Source organism: Rhipicephalus microplus, chromosome 8, assembly GCF_043290135.1.
Source record: "Rhipicephalus microplus isolate Deutch F79 chromosome 8, USDA_Rmic, whole genome shotgun sequence".
NCBI lineage: Eukaryota > Metazoa > Arthropoda > Arachnida > Ixodida > Ixodidae > Rhipicephalus > Rhipicephalus microplus.
Window position 1 is genome coordinate 99,719,421 of NC_134707.1, and position 18,254 is coordinate 99,737,674.

Sequence of the window (18,254 nt, forward strand, 5' to 3'; positions counted from 1 at the left end):
CCACAACTAGAAACTCCACAACAGGAAACTCCACAACTGAAAACTCCACAACTAAAAACTCCACAACTAGAAACTCCATGACTAGAGATTCCATAAGTAGAAACTCCACAGCTATAATTTCAGCAACTAGAAATGCCACAACTAGAAACTCCACAAGTAGGAACTCTGCAACTAGAAATTCTACAACTAGAAACTCGAAAACTAAAACTCCAACTAGAAACTCAACACCTAGAAACTCCGAAACCAGAAACTCCACAACTAGACACTCCACAACTAGAAACTCCACAACTAGGAACTCCACAACTAGAGACTCTACAACTAGAAACTCCACAGATAGAAACACCACAACTTGAGACTTCGCATTTAGAAACACGGCAACTAGAAACTTCACAACTAGAAACTCTACAACTAGAAACTCCGCAACTAGAAACTCCACAGCTGGAAACTCCACAACTTTAGACTTTGCAACTAGAAACTCGGCAACTAGAAACTTCGCAACTAGAAACTCCACAACGAGAGACTCCATAACTAAAAACTCCACAACTAGAAACTCCACAACTGCAGACTCCACAACTACAGACTCCACAACTAGAAACTCCGCAACTAGAAACTCTGCAACTAGAAACTTCACAACTAGAGACTCCACAACCAGGGACTCCACATCAAAAACTCCGCAACTAGAAACTCCGCAACTAGAAACTCCACAGCTAGAAAATCCACAAATAGAAACTCCTCAACTAGAAACTCCACAACTACAGACTCCGCAACTAGAAAACTCCGCAACTAGAAACTCCACAACTAGAAACTCCACAACTAGAAACTCTGCAACTAGAAACTCCGCAAATAGAAACTCCACAGCTAGAAACTCCACAACTAGAAACTCCATGACTAGAAACTCCGCAACTAGAAACCCGACAACTACGAACCCTAAAACTACGAATTCCCAACTAGAAACTCCACAACTAAAAACTCCACAACTTGACACTTCGCAACTAGAAACTCCTTAACTAGAAACTCCACAACTAGAGACTCCACAACTACAAACTCCACAACTAGAAACTCCACAGCTAGAAGCTCCGCAACTGGAAACTCCACAGCTAAAAACTCCACAACTTGAGACTTTGCAGCTAGAAACTCGGCAACCAGAAACTCCACAACGAGAAACTCCACAACTAGAAACTCCACAGCTAGAAACTCCACAAATTGAGACTTCGCATGTAGAAACACGGCAACTAGAAACTCACCAACTAGAAACTCCGCAACTAGAAACTCCACAACTTGAAACACCACAACTAGCTGCTCCACAACTACAAATTCCACAACTAGAAACTCCACAACTAGAAACTCCACAACTAGGAACTCCACAACTAGATACTCCACAACTAGAGACTCCACAATTAGAGACTCCACAACAAAAACTCCGCAACTAGAAACCCGACAACTAGAAACTCCATAACTAGAAACTCAACACCTATCAATTCCGCATCTTGAAACTCCACAACTAGAAACTTCACAACTAGAAACACCACAACTAGAAACTCCGCAACTAGCAACTCCACAACCACAAACACCACAACTAGAAACTCCACGACTAGAAACTCCTCAACTAGACACTCCACAACTAGAAACTCCACAACTAGGAACTCCACAACTAAAGACTCAACAACTAGAAACTCCACAGATAGAAGCACCACAACTTGAGACTTCGCATTCAGAAACACGGCAACTAGAAACTCTCCAACTAGAAACTCCGCAACTAGAAACTCCACAACTAGAAAATCCACAACTTGAAACACCACAACTAGATACTCCACAACTACAAATTCCACAACTAGAAACTCCAAAACTGGAAACTCCACAACTAGAGACTCCACAATTAGAGACTCCACAATAACAACTCCGCAACTAGAAACCCGACAACTAGAAACTCCATAACTAGAAACTCCACACCTATCAATTCCGCATCTTAAAACTCCACAACTAGAAACTTCACAACTACAAACTCCACAACTAGAAACTCTGCAACTAGAAACTCCGCAACTAGAAACTCCACAGCTACAAAGTCCGCAACTAGATACTCTGCTACTAGAAACTCCGCAACTAGAAACTCCACAGCTAGAAAATTCACAAATAGAAACTCCACAACTTCAAACACCACAACTAGATGCTCCACAACTACAGACTCCACAACTAGAAACTCCGCAACTAGAAACTCTGAAAATAGAAACTCCACAACTAGAGACTCCACAACTAGGGGCTCCACAACAAAAACTCCGCAACTACAAACCCGACAACTAGAATTTCCACAACTAGAAACTCCACAACTAGGAACTCCTCAACTAGACACTCCGCAACTAGAAACTCCACAACTAGGAACTCCACAGATAGAAGCACCACAACTTGAGACTTCGCATTTAGAAACACGGCAACTAGAAATTCACCAACTAGAAACTCCGCAACTTGAAACACCACAACTAGATACTCCACAACTACAAATTTTACAACTAGAAACTCCACAACTAGAAACTCCACAACTAGAAACTCCACAACTAGAGACTCCACAATTAGAGACTCCCCAACAAAAACTCCGCAACTAGAAACCCGACAACTAGAAACTCCATAACTAGAAACTCCACACCTATCAATTCCGCATCTTGAAACTCCACAACTAGAAACTCCACAACTAGGAACTCCACAACTAGAAACTCCACAGATAGAAGCACCACAACTTGAGACTTCGCATTTAGAAACACGGCAACTAGAAACTCTCCAATTAGAAACTCCGCAACTAGAAACTCCACAACTAGAAAATCCACAACTTGAAACACCACAACTAGATACTCCACAACTACAAATTCCACAACTAGAAACTCCACAACTAGAAACTCCACACCTATCAATTCCCCATCTTGAAACTCCACAACTAGAAACTTCACAACTAGAAACTCCACAACTAGAAACTCCACAACTAGAAACTCCGCCACTACAAACTCCACAACTACAAACTCCACGACTAGAAACTCTGCAACTAGAAACTCCGCAACTAGAAACTCCACAACTAGGGACTCCACAACAAAAACTCCGCATCTACAAACCCGACAACTAGAAACTCCACAATTAGAAAATCCACAAATAGAAACTCCACAACTTGAAACACCACAACTAGATGCTCCTCAACTACAGACTCCACAACAAAATCCCGCAACTAGAAACCCGACAACTAGAAACTCCATAACTAGAAACTCCACACCTATCAATTCCGCGTCTTGAAACTCCACAACTAGAAACTTCGCAACTAGAAACTCCACAACTAGAAACTCCACAACTAGAAACTCCGCAACTACAAACTCCAGAACTAGAAACTCCAGGACTTGAAACTCCTCAACTAGACACTCCACAACTGGAAACTCCACAACTAGGAATTCCACAACTAAAGACTCCACAACTAGAAACTCCACAGATAGAAGCACCACAACTTGAGACTTCGCATTTAGAAGCACGGCAACTAGAAATTCCCCAACTAGAAACTCCGCAACTAGAAACTCCACAACTAGAAACTCCACAACTTGAAACACCACAACTAGATACTCCACAACTACAAATTTTACAACTAGAAACTCCACAACTAGAAACTCCACAACTAGAAACTCCACAACTAGAGACTCCACAATTAGAGACTCCACAACAAAAACTCCGCAACTAGAAACCCGACAACTAGAAACTCCATAACTAGAAACTCCACACCTATCAATTCCGCATCTTGAAACTCCACAACTAGAAACTTCACAACTAGAAACTCCACAACTAGAAACTCCACAACTAGAAACTCCGCAACTACAAACTCCACAACTAGAAACTCCACGACTTGAAACTCCTCAACTAGACACTCCACAACTAGAAACTCCACAACTAGGAATTCCACAACTAAAGACTCCACAACTAGAAACTCCACAGATAGAAGCACCACAACTTGAGACTTCGCATTTAGAAACACGGCAACTAGAAACTCTCCAACTAGAAACTCCGCAACTAGAAACTCCACAACTAGAAAATCCACAACTTGAAACACCACAACTAGATACTCCACAACTACAAATTCCACAACTACAAACTCCACTAGAAACTCCACACCTATCAATTCCCCATCTTGAAACTCCACAACTAGAAACTCCACAACTAGAAACTCCGCCACTACAAACTCCACAACTACAAACTCCACGACTAGAAACTCTGCAACTAGAAACTCCGCAACTAGAAACTCCACAACTAGGGACTCCACAACAAAAACTCCGCATCTACAAACCCGACAACTAGAAACTCCACAACTAGAAAATCCACAAATAGAAACTCCACAACTTGAAACACCACAACTAGATGCTCCTCAACTACAGACTCCACAACTAGAAACTCTGCAACTATAAACTCCACAACTAGAGACTCCACAACTAGGGACTCCACAACAAAAACTCCGCATCTACAAACCCGACAACTAGAAACTCCACAACAAGAAACTCCACAACTAGGAACTCTTCAACTAGACACTCCACAACTAGAAACTCCACAACTAGGAACTCAACAACTAAAGACTTCACAACTAGAAACTCCACAGATAGAAGCACCACAACTTGAGACTTCGCATTTAGAAACACGGCAACTAGAAACTCACCAACTAGAAACTCCACAACAAAAACTCCGCAACTACAAACCCGACAACTAGAAACTCCACAACTAGTTGCTCCACACCTTTCAATTCCGCATCTTGAAACTCCACAACTAGAAACTCCACAACTAGAAACTCAACAACTAGAATCTCCGCACTTACAAACTTCACAAATAGAAACTCCACAACTAGAAACTCTGCCACTAGAAACTCCGTAACTAGAAACTCCACAGCCAGAAAGTTCGCAACTAGAAACTCTGCAACTAGAAACTCCACAGCTAGAAAATCCACAAAGAGAAACTCCACAGCTAGTAACTTCACAACTACAGACTCCGCAACTAGTAAACTCCGCAACTAGAAACTCCACAACTAGTACTCCACAACTAGAAACTCTGCAACTAGAAACTCCGCAACTAGAAACTCCACAGCTAGAAACTCCCCAACTATAAACTCCACAACTAGAAACTCCGGAACTGGAGACTCCCCAACTAGAGCCTGCACAACTAGAGACTCTGCAACTAGAAACTCCACAGCTAGAAACTCCGCAACTAGAAACTCCACAACTAGAGACTCCGCAACTAGAAAACTCCACAACTAGAAACTCAAACACTAGAAACTCCACGACTAGAAACTCCGCAACTAGAAACTCCGCAAATAGAAACTCCACAGCTTGAAACGCCACAACTAGAAACTCCACAACTAGAAACTCTGCAACTAGAAAGTCCGCAACTAGAAACTCCACAGCTAGAAACTCCACAACTAGAAACTCCACAACTAAAAACTTCAGAACTAGAGACTCCACAACTAGAGCCTGCACAACTATAGACTCCGCAACTAGAAACTCCACAACTTGAAGCTCTGCAACACGAAACTCTGCAACTAGAAAATCCACAACTCTAAACTCAAGTAGAAACTTTCCAACTAGAAACTACACAACTAGAAGCTCCGCAACTAGAAACTCCGCAACTAGAAAATCGACAAATAGAAACTTCACAACTAGAAACTCCAAAACAGGAAACTCCACAACTAAAAACTCCACAACTAAAAACTCCACAACTAGACACTCCATGACTAGAGATTCCATAAGTAAAAACTCCACAGCTATAATTTCAGCAGCTAGAAATGCCACAACTAGAAACTCCACAACTAGGAACTCTGCAACTAGAAAATCTACAACTAGAAACTCGAAAACTAAAACTCCAACTAGAAACTCAACACCTAGAAACTCCGAAACCAGAAACTCCACAACTAGACACTCCACAACTAGAAACTCCACAACTAGGAACTCCACAACTAGAGACTCTACAACTAGAAATTCCACAGATAGAAACACCACAACTTGAGACTTCGCATTTAGAAACACGGCAACTAGAAACTCCGCAACTAGAAACTCTACAACTAGAAACTGCGCAACTAGAAACTCCACAGCTGGAAACTCCACAACTTTAGACTTTGCAACTAGAAACTCGGCAACTAGAAACTTCGCAACTAGAAACTCCACAACGAGAGACTCCATAACTAAAAACTCCACAACTAGAAACTCCACAACTGCAGACTCCACAACTACAGACTCCACAACTAGAAACTCCGCAACTAGAAACTCTGCAACTAGAAACTTCACAACTAGAGACTCCACAACCAGGGACTCCACATCAAAAACTCCGCAACTAGAAACCAGACAACTAGAAACTCCACAACTAGAAACTCCACAACTAGAAAGTCTGCAGCTAGAAACTCCGCAACTAGAAACTCCACAGCTAGAAATTCCGCAACTAATAACTCTGCAACTAGAACCTCCGCAACTAGAAACTCCACAGCTAGAAAATCCACAAATAGAAACTCCACAACTAGAAACTCCACAACTACAGACTCCGCAACTATAAAACTCCGCAACTAGAAACTCCACAACTAGAAACTCCACAACTAGGAACTCTGCAACTAGAAACTCCGCAAATAGAAACTCCACAGCTAGAAACTCCACAACTAGAAACTCCACGACTAGAAACTCCGCCACTAGAAACCCGACAACTACGAACCCTAAAACTACGAATTCCCAACTAGAAACTCCACAACTAGAAACTCCACAACTTGACACTTCGCAACTAGAAACTCCTTAACTAGAAACTCCACAACTAGAGACTCCACAACTACAAACTCCACAACTAGAAACTCCACAACTAGAAGCTCCGCAACTGGAAACTCCACAGCTAAAAACTCCACAACTTGAGACTTTGCAACTAGAAACTCGGCAACCAGAAACTCCACAACTAGAAACTCCACAACTAGAAACTCCACAGCTAAAAACTCCACAAATTGAGACTTTGCAACTAGAAACTCGGCAACCAGAAACTCACTAACTAGAAACTCCACAACTAGAAACTCCACAACTAGAAACTCCACAACTTGAAACACCACAACTAGATGCTCCACAAATACAAACTCCACAACTAGAAACTTCATATTTAGAAACACTGCAACTACAATCTCCGCAACTAGAAACTCCACAACCAGAAACTCCACAACTAGAGACTCCGCAACTAGAAACTCCACAACTTGAAACTCTGCAACTAGAAAATCCACAACTAGAAACTTCACAACTAGAAACTCCACAACAAGAAACTCCACAACTAAAAACTTCACAACTAAAAACTCCACAATTAGAAACTCCACAACTAGAGACTGCACATTTAGGGACTTCACATTTAGAAACTCCTCAGATAGAAACTACAAAACTAGAAACTCCACGACTAGAGATTCTATAAGTATAAACTCCACAGCTAGAATTTCAACACCTATAAACTCCACAACTAGAAACTCCTCAACTAGACACTTCACAACTTGAAACTCCACAACTAGGAACTCCAACACTAAAGACTCCACAACTAAAGACTCCACAACTTAAAGGCTCCACAACTAAAGACTCCACAAGTAGAAATTCCACAAATAGAAACACCACAACTTGAGATTTCGCATTTAGAAACACGGCAACTAGAAACTCACCAACTAGAAACTCGGGAACTAGAAACTCCACAACTAGAAAGTCCACAACTAGAAACTCCACAACTAGAAAATCCACAACTAGAAACTCAGCAACTACAAACTCAACAACTAGAAACTCCACAACTAGAAACTCTGCAACTAGAAACTCCGCAACTAGAAACTCCATAGCTACAAAGTCCGCAACTAGAAACTCTGCAACTAGAAACTCCGCAACTAGAAACTCCACAGCTAGAAAATCCACAAATAGAAACTCCACAAATAGAAACTCCACAACTTGAAACACCACAACTAGATGCTCTACAACTACAGACTCCACAACTAGAAACTCCGCAACTAGAAACTCTGACACTAGAAATTCCACAACTAGGGACTCCACAACTTGGGACTCCACAACAAAAACTCCGCAACTACAAACCCGACAACTAGAAACTCCACAACTAGAAACTCCACAACTAGGAGCTCCTCAACTAGACACTGCACAACTAGAAACTCCACAACTAGGAACTTCACAACTAAAGACTTCACAACAAGAAACTCCACAGATAGAAGCACCACAACTTGAGACTTTGCATTTAGAAACACCGCAACTAGAAACTCACCAACTAGAAACTCCGCAACTAGAAACTCCACATCTAGAAACTCCACAACTTGAAACACCACAACTAGATACTCCAAAACTACAAATTCCACAACTAGAAACTCCACAACTAGAAACTCCGCAACTACAAACTCCACAACTAGAAACTCCACGAATAGAAACTCCTCAACCAGACACTCCACAACTAGAAACTCCATAACTAGGAACTCCACAACTAAAGACTCCACAACTAGAAACTCCACAGATAGAAGCACCACAACTTGAGACTTCGCATTTAGAAACACGGCAACTAGAAACTCACCAACTAGAAACTCCACAACTAGAAACTCCACAACTTGAAACACCACAACTATATACTCCAAAACTACAAATTCCACAACTAGAAACTCCACAACTAGAAACTCCACAACTAGAAACTTCACAACTAGAGACTCCACAATTAGAGACTCCACAACAAAAACTCCGCAACTAGAAACCCGACAACTAGAAACTCCACAACTAGAAACTCCACACCTATCAATTCCGCATCTTGAAACTCCACAACTAGAAACTTCACAACTAGAAGCTCCACAACTAGAAACTCCGCAACTACAAACTCCACAACTAGAAACTCCACGACTAGAATCTCTGCAACTGGAAACTGCGCAACTAGAAACTCTGCAACTAGAAACTACCCAACTAGAAACTCCACAGCTAGAAAATCAACAAATGGAAACTCAGCAACTAGAAACTCCACAACTACAGACTCCGCAACTATAAACTCCATAACTAGGAACTCAACAACTTGAAACTCCGCAACTAGAAACCCCATAACTAGAAAACTCCGCAACTAGAAACTCTGCCACTAGAAACTCCGCAACTAGAAACTCCACAACTAGAAACTTCGCAACTACAAACTCCACAACTAGAAACTCCACAACTAGAAACTCTGCAACTAGAAACTCCCCAACTAGAAACTCCACAGCTACAAAGTCCGCAACTAGAAATTCTGCAACTAAAAACTCCACAACTAGAAACTCCACAGCTAGAAAATCCACAAATTGAAACTCCACAACTTGAAACACAACAACTAGATGCTCCACAACTACAGACTCCACAACTAGAAACTCCACAACTAGAAACTCTGCAACTAGAAATTCCACAACTAGGGACTCCACAACTTGGGACTCCACAACAAAAACTCCGCAACTACAAACTCCACAACTAGAAACTCCACAACTAGAAACTCCACAACTAGGAACTCCTCAACTAGACACTCCACAACTAGAAACTCCACAACTAGGAACTCCACAACTAAAGACTTCACAACTAGAAACTCCACAGATAGAAGCACCACAACTTGATACTTCGCATTTAGAAACACGGCAACTAGAAACTCACCAACTAGAAACTCCGCAACTAGAAACTCCACAACTAGAAACTCCACAACTTGAAACACCACAACTAGATACTCCACAACTACAAATTCCACAACTAGAAACTCCACATATAGAAACTCCACAACTAGAAACTCCACAACTAGAGACTCCACAATTAGAGACTCCCCAACAAAAACTCCGCAACTAGAAACCCAACAACTAGAAACTACATAACTAGAAACTGCACACCTATCAATTCCGCATCTTGAAACTCCACAACTAGAAACTTCACAACTAGAAACTCCACAACTAGAAACTCCGCAACTACAAACTCCACAACTAGAAACTCCACGACTAGAAACTCCTCAACTAGACACTCCACAACTAGAAACTCCACAACTAGGAACTCCACAACTAAAAACTCCACAACTAGAAACTCCACAGATAGAAGCACCACAAGTTGAGACTTCGCTTTTAGAAACACGGCAACTAGAAACTCACCAACTAGAAACTCCGCAACTAGAAACTCCACAACTAGAAACTCCACAACTTGAAACACCACAACTAGATACTCCACAACTACAAATTCTACAACTAGAAACTCCAAAACTAGAAACTCCACAACTATAGACTCCACAATTAGAGACTCCACAATAAAAACTCCGCAACTAGAAACCCGACAACTAGAAACTCCACAACTAGAAACTCCACACCTATCAATTCAGCATCTTGAAACTCCACAACTAGAAACTTCACAACTAGAAACTCCACAACTAGAAACTCCACAACTAGAAACTCCGCAACCAGAAATTCCACAACTACAAACTCCACGACTAAAAACTCTGCAACTAGAAACTCTGCAACTAGAAACTCCAATTCTAGAAAGTCCGCAACTACAAACTCTGCAACTAGAAACTACGCAACTAGAAACTCCACAGCTAGAAAATCAACAAATAAAAGCTCAGCAACTAGAAACTCCCCAACTACAGACTCCGCAACTAGAAACTCCACAACTAGACACTCCACAACTAGGAACTCTACAACTTCAAAATCCACAACCAGATACTCCACAGCTACCAACTCCACAACTAGAAACTCCGCAGCTACAAACTCCACAACTAGAAACTCCACAACTAGGAACTCAACAACTTGAAACTCCGCAACTAGAAACTCAATAACTAGAAAACTCCGCAACTAGAAACTCTGCAACTAGAAACTCCGCAACTAGAAACTCCACAGCTAGAAACTCCATAACTAGAAACTTCACAACTACAGACTCCACAACTAGAAACTCCACAACTACGAACCCCACAACTACAAACACCCAATCAGAAACTCCACAATTAGAAACTCCACAACTTGAGACTTCGCAACTAGAAACTCCACAACTAGAAACTCCACAACTAGAGACTCCAGAACTAGAAACTCCACAACTAGAAACTCCACAACTACGAACCTCACAACTACAAACTCCACAACTAGAAACTCCACAACTAGAAACTCCACCGCTAAAATATCCACAACTTGAGACTTTGCAACTAGAAACTCGGCAACCAGAAACTCAACAACTAGCAACTCCACAACTAGAAACTCCACAACTAGAAACTCCACAACTTGAAACACCACAACTAGATGCTCCAAAACTACAGACTCCACAACTAGAAACTCCGCTACTAGAAACTCTGCAACTAGAAACTCCACAACTAGAGACTCCACAACTAGGGACTCGACAACAATAACTCCGCAACTACAAACCCGACAACTAGAAACTCCACAACTAGAAACTCCACAACTAAAAACTCCGCACTTATAAACTTCACAAATAGAAACTCCACAACTAGAAACTCTGCCACTAGAAACTCCGTAACTAGAAACTTAACAGCTAGAAAGTTCGCAACTAGAAACTCTGCAACTATAAACTCCACAACTAGAAACTCCGGAACTAGAGACTCCCCAGCTAGAGCCTGCACAACTAGAGACTCTGCAACTAGAAACTCCACAGCTAGAAACTCCGCAACTAGAAACTCCACAACTAGAGACTCCACAACTAGAAAACTCTGCAACTAAAAACTCCACAACTAGAAACTCGAACACTACAAACTCCACGACTAGAAACTCCGCAACTAGAAACTCCGCAAATAGAAACTCCACAGCTAGAAACGCCACAACTATAACTCCACAACTAGAAACTCCACAGCTAGAAACTCCACAACTATAAACTCCAAAACTAGAAACTTCAGAACTAGAGACTCCACAACTAGAGCCTGCACAACTAGAGACTCTGCAACTAGAAACTCCACAGCTAGAAACTCCACAACTAGAAACTCCACAACTATAGACTCTGCAACTAGAAACTCCACAACTTGAAGCTCTGCAACACGAAACTCTGCAACTAGAAAATCCACAACTATAAACTCAAGTAAAAACTTCTCAACTAGAAACTACACAACTAGAAGCTCCGCAGCTAGAAACTCCGCAACTAGAAAATCCCCAAATAGAAACTTCACAACTAGAAACTCCACAACAGAAAACTCCACAACTAAAACTCCACAACTAAAACTCCACAACTAGAAACTCCATGACTAGAGATTCCATAAGTAGAAACTCCACAGCTATAAGTTCAACAACTAGAAACGCCACAACTAGAAACTCCACAACTAGGAACTCTGCAACTAGAAAATCTACAGCTAGAAACTCGAAAACGAAAACTCCAACTAGAAACTCAACACCAAAAACTCCGAAACCAGAAACTCCACAACTAGACACTCCACAACTAGAAACTGCACATCTAGGAACTCCACAACTAGAGACTCTACAACTAGAAACTGCACAGATAGAAACACCACAACTTGAGACTTCGCATTTAGAAACACGGCAACTAGAAACTCTACAACTAGAAACTTTACAACTAGAAACTCCACAGCTTGAAACTCCACAACTGCAGACTCCACAACTACAGACTCCACAACTAGAAACTCCGCAACTAGAAACTCTGCAACTAGAAACTTCACAACTAGAGACTCCACAATAAGGGACTCCACATCAAAAACTCCACAACTTGAAACTCCACAACTAGAAAGTCTGCAACTAGAAACTCCGCAACTAGAAACTCGGGAACTAGAAACTCCACAACTAGAAAGTCCACAACTAGAAACTCCACAACTAGAAACTCCGCAACTACAAACTAAACAACTAAAACTCCACAACTAGAAACTCTGCAACTAGAAACTCCGCAACTAGAAACTCCATAGCTACAAAGTCCGCAACTAGAAACTCTGCAACTAGAAACTCCGCAACTAGAAACTCCCCAGCTAGAAAATCCACAAATAGAAACTCCACAAATAGAAACTCCACAACTTGAAACACCACAACTAGATGCTCCACAACTACAGCCTCCACAACTAGAAACTCCGCAACTAGAAACTCTGCAACTAGAAATTCCACACCTAGGGACTCCACAACAAAAACTCCGCAACTACAAACCCGACAACTAGAAACTCCACAACTAGAAACTCCACAACTAGGAACTCCTCAACTAGACACTGCACAACTAGAAACTCCACAACCAGAAACTCCACAACTAGAAACTCCGCAATTACAAACTCCACAACTAGAAACTCCACGACTAGAAACTCCTCAACCAGACACTCCACAACTAGAAACTCCATAACTAGGAACTCCACAACTAAAGACTCCACAACTAGAAACTCAATAGATAGAAGCACCACAACTTGAAACACCACAACTAGATACTCCACAACTACAAATTCCACAACTAGAAACTCCACAACTAGAAACTCCACACCTATCAATTCCGCATCTTGAAACTCCACAACTAAAAACTTCACAACTAGAAGCTCCACAACTAGAAATTCCGCAACTACAAACTCCACAACTAGAAACTCCACGACTAGAATCTCTGCAACTAGAAACTCCGCAACTAGAAATTCCAACGCTAGAAAGTCCGCAACTAGAAACTCTGCCACTAGAAACTATGCAACTAGAAACTCCACAGCTAGAAAATCAACAAATAGAAACTCAGCAACTAGAAACTCCACAACTACAGACTCCGCAACTAGAAACTCCACAACTAGACACTCCACAACTAGGAACTCTACAACTTCAAAATCCACAACCAGATACTCCACAGCTACCAACTCCACAACTAGAAACTCTGCAGCTACAAACTCCACAACTAAAAACTCCACAACTAGGAACTCAACAACTTGAAACTCCGCAACTAGAAACTCCATACTAGAAAACTCCGCAACTAGAAACTCCACAGCTACAAAGTCCGCAACTAGAAACTCTGCAACTAGAAACTCAGCAACTAGAAACTCCACAGCTAGAAAATCCACAAATAGAAACTCCACAACTTGAAACACCACAACTAGATGCTCCACAACTACAGATTCCACAACTAGAAACTCCACAACTAGAAACTCTGCAACTAGAAATTCCACAACTAGGGACTCCACAACTTGGGACTCCACAACAAAAACTCCGCAACTACAAACCCGACAACTAGAAACTCTACAACTAGAAACTCCACAACTAGGAACTCCTCAACTAGACACTCCACAACTAGAAACTCCACAACTAGGAACTCCACAACTAAAGACTTCACAACTAGAAACTCCACAGATAGAAGCACCACAACTTGATACTTCGCATTTAGAAACACGGCAAATAGAAACTCACCAACTAGAAACTCCGCAACTAGAAACTCCACAACTAGAAACTCCACAACTTGAAACACCACAACTAGATACTCCACAACTACAAATTCCACAACTAGAAACTCCACAACTAGAAACTCCACCCCTATCAATTCCGCATCTTGAAACTCCACAACTAAAAACTTCACAACTAGAAGCTCCACAACTAGAAATTCCGCAACTACAAACTCCACAACTAGAAACTCCACGACTAGAATCTCTGCAACTAGAAACTCCGCAACTAGAAATTCCAACGCTAGAAAGTCCGCAACTAGAAACTCTGCCACTAGAAACTACGCAACTAGAAACTCCACAGCTAGAAAATCAACAAATACAAACTCAGCAACTAGAAACTCCACAACTACAGACTCCGCAACTAGAAACTCCACAACTAGACACTCCACAACTAGGAACTCTACAACTTCAAAATCCACAACCAGATACTCCACAGCTACCAACTCCACAACTAGAAACTCTGCAGCTACAAACTCCACAACTAGAAACTCCACAACTAGGAGCTCAACAACTTGAAACTCCGCAACTAGAAACTCCATAACTAGAAACTCCACAACTAGAGACTCCACAATTAGAGACTCCCCAACGAAAACACCGTAACTAGAAACCCGACAACTAGAAACTCCAGAACTAGAAACTCGACACCGATCAATTCCGCATCTTGAAACTCCACAACTAGAAACTCCACAACTAGAAACTCCACAACTTGAAACACCACAACTAGATACTCCGCAACTACAAATTCCACAACTAGAAACTCCACAACTAGAAAATCCATAACTAGAAACTCCACACGTATCAATTCCGCATCTTGAAACTCCACAACTAGAAACTTCACAACTAGAAACTCCACAACTAGAAACTCCACAACTAGAAACTTCACAACTACAGACTCCGCAACTAGAAAACTCCGCAACTAGAAACTCCACAACTAGAAACTCCTCAACTGAAAACTCTGCAACAAAAGACTCCGCAACTAGAAACTCCACAGCTAGAAACTCCACAACTATAAACTCCACAACTAGTAACTCCTGAACTAGAGACTCCACAACTAGAGCCTGCACAACTAGAGACTCTGCAACTAGAAACTCCACAGCTAGAAATTCCGCCACTAGAAACTCCACAACTAGAGACTCCGCAACTAGAAAACTCCACAACTAAAAACTGCCTAACTAGAAACTCGACCACTAGAAACTCCACTACTAGAAACTCCGCAACTAGAAACCCGACAACTACGAACCCGACAACTACGAACCCCCAACTAGAAACTCCACAAATAGAAACTCCACAACTTGACACTTCGCAACTAGAAACTTCTTAACTAGAAACTCCACAACTAGAGACTCCACAACAACAAACTCCACAACTAGAAACTCCACAACTAGAAACTCCGCATTTAGAAACTCCACAGCTAGAAACTCCAAAACTGGAGACTTTGCAACTAGAAACTCGGCAACCAGAAACTCAACAACTAGAAACTCCACAACTAGAAACTCCACAACTAGAAACTCCACAACTTGAAACACCACAACTAGATGCACCACAACTACAAATTCCACAACTAGAAACTCCATATTTAGAAACACCGCAACTACAATCTCCGCAACTAGAAACTCCACAACATGAAACTCCAGAACTAGAGACTCCACAACTAGAGACTCCGCAACTACAAACTCCACAACTAGAAACTCCACAACTAGAAACTCCACAACTAGAAACTCTGCAACTAGAAACTCCGCAACTAGAAACTCCACAGCTACAAAGTCCGCAACTAGAAACTCTGCAACTAGAAACTCCGCAACTAAAAACTCCACAGCTAGAAAATCCACAAATAGAAACTCCACAACTTGAAACACCACAACTAGATGCTCCACAACTACAGACTCCACAACTAGACACTCCACAACTAGAAACTCCACAACTAGGAACTCCACAACTAAAGACTCCACAACTAGAAACTCCACAGATAGAAGCACCACAACTTTAGACTTCGCATTTATTTATTTATTTATTTATTTATTTACAGGTTCTGCAGGCCTATACTTAGGCCCAAGCAGGAGGGGCAAAAACAACAAAAAAAAAGTACAATGTCACAGCACTTAATTAGACAACTTATAGTGCATTTGCACAACAGAGTTACGGCACATAAACAGTGATCAGAACACTCATGCGCAGCAGAAGTCAACTAACTACATTACTCGGGCACTGCGAATACACACCATATGGATACATCATTCAGAACTAAACAAAAAAAGTTTCAAGCTGTTTTTCAATATCTTCGGACTGAAAAGCACTTATTGGTAAAGAGTTCCAGTCAGCAATAGTCCTAGGGAAAAAACTATTTTTAAAAGCAGTGGTACGGGCAAAAACTGGCGCCAATGAATATTTATGCTTATGTCTTGTTTTTCTAGAAGATAGAGGTTTCACACAGTTGGGCAGACTTGTTGTAACTTTACCGGAAAGAATTTTGTGTAGGAACGTTAACCGATTAATTTTCCTGCGAGTTTCCAGTGTTTGGATATCATTTAGTTGCATAAGTTGTGTTGGCGAATCATATCTTTTATATTTGCTAAATATAAATCTGACAGCCTTCCGTTGAACTTTTTCAATCAAGGCAATATCTTTTTTACATTGAGGGTCCCAAACAACCGAGGCATATTCAAGTTTTGATCGGATGCAGGTGTTATATGCCAATAATCTAGTCTCCTTCGTTGAGGATTTAAGTTTCCTCTTAAGAAACCACAGTTTCCTAAGTGCAGCCGTGCATATGCTTGTAATGTGGTCTGACCACGTAAGTGACTTTGTCAAAGTGACTCCTAAATATTTGTATTTTTCTACGTCTTTGAGTGGGTTATTGCGGAGAAAATAAGTATAAAGGCTGGGAGTTCGTTTTCTTGTTATTCTCAAGAGAACTGTTTTGTCACTATTAAGTTCCATGCCCCAGTTTTGACACCACTCATCTATACTTGTAAGAGACTGTTGAAGTAATATGTGGTCATTTACACAACATATTTCTTTAAAAACAACACAATCATCCGCGAATAATCTGACGGATATGTCCTTATGTACGACATCAACTAAATCATTAATAAAAATTAAGAATAACAAGGGGCCTAACACACTACCTTGTGGCACACCAGAAGAAACATTTAGCGAAGAAGAAAAACAACCCCTGACCTCAACAAATTGAGTTCTGTTATTTAAGTACATATGAATCCATTTAACGATACCCGAAGGTAGCCCAATATTTTCGAGTTTAAACAAAAGTTTTCCATGAGGCACCTTATCAAACGCTTTGCTAAAATCTAAAAAGAACACATCAGTCTGCCCAGATATATCTAGAACCCGTGCGAATTCATGCACTGTAGACACAAGCTGTGTTACCGTAGACATATTTTTTCGGAAACCATGTTGATTAGGCGACAAAATATTATTTTCTGATAAAAATGTGTTAATGTAATTTGCAACAACATGCTCTAACATTTTACAGCAGCTACTAGTGATAGAAACAGGACGGTAGTTTGTCAAGGAATAGCGGTTACCCTTTTTAAAGATCGGCACAACACGAGCTTTACGCCAATCAGCTGGTATCTGACCATATTTGAATGATACATTGAAAAGGGCAGTAAGGAAGTCAGTGATTTGTTCAGCATAGCGTCGTAGGAATGAATTACCAATGCCGTCAGGGCCTGACGATTTCTTAGGATTAACCTTAAGTAACATTTGTAAAACACCTTCACGAGTTATCAGAACATCATCCGTGATTATGGGCATCGGGTCTCGCAGTTCATAATACTGTGGTTCGGAAAAGACGCTCTGAAAGTATTTATTAAAATGATCAGCAATTAGTGCCGGATCTGTTATCGTGACCTCATCAACTTGTATTTCAGAAACGCCTTCTTTAG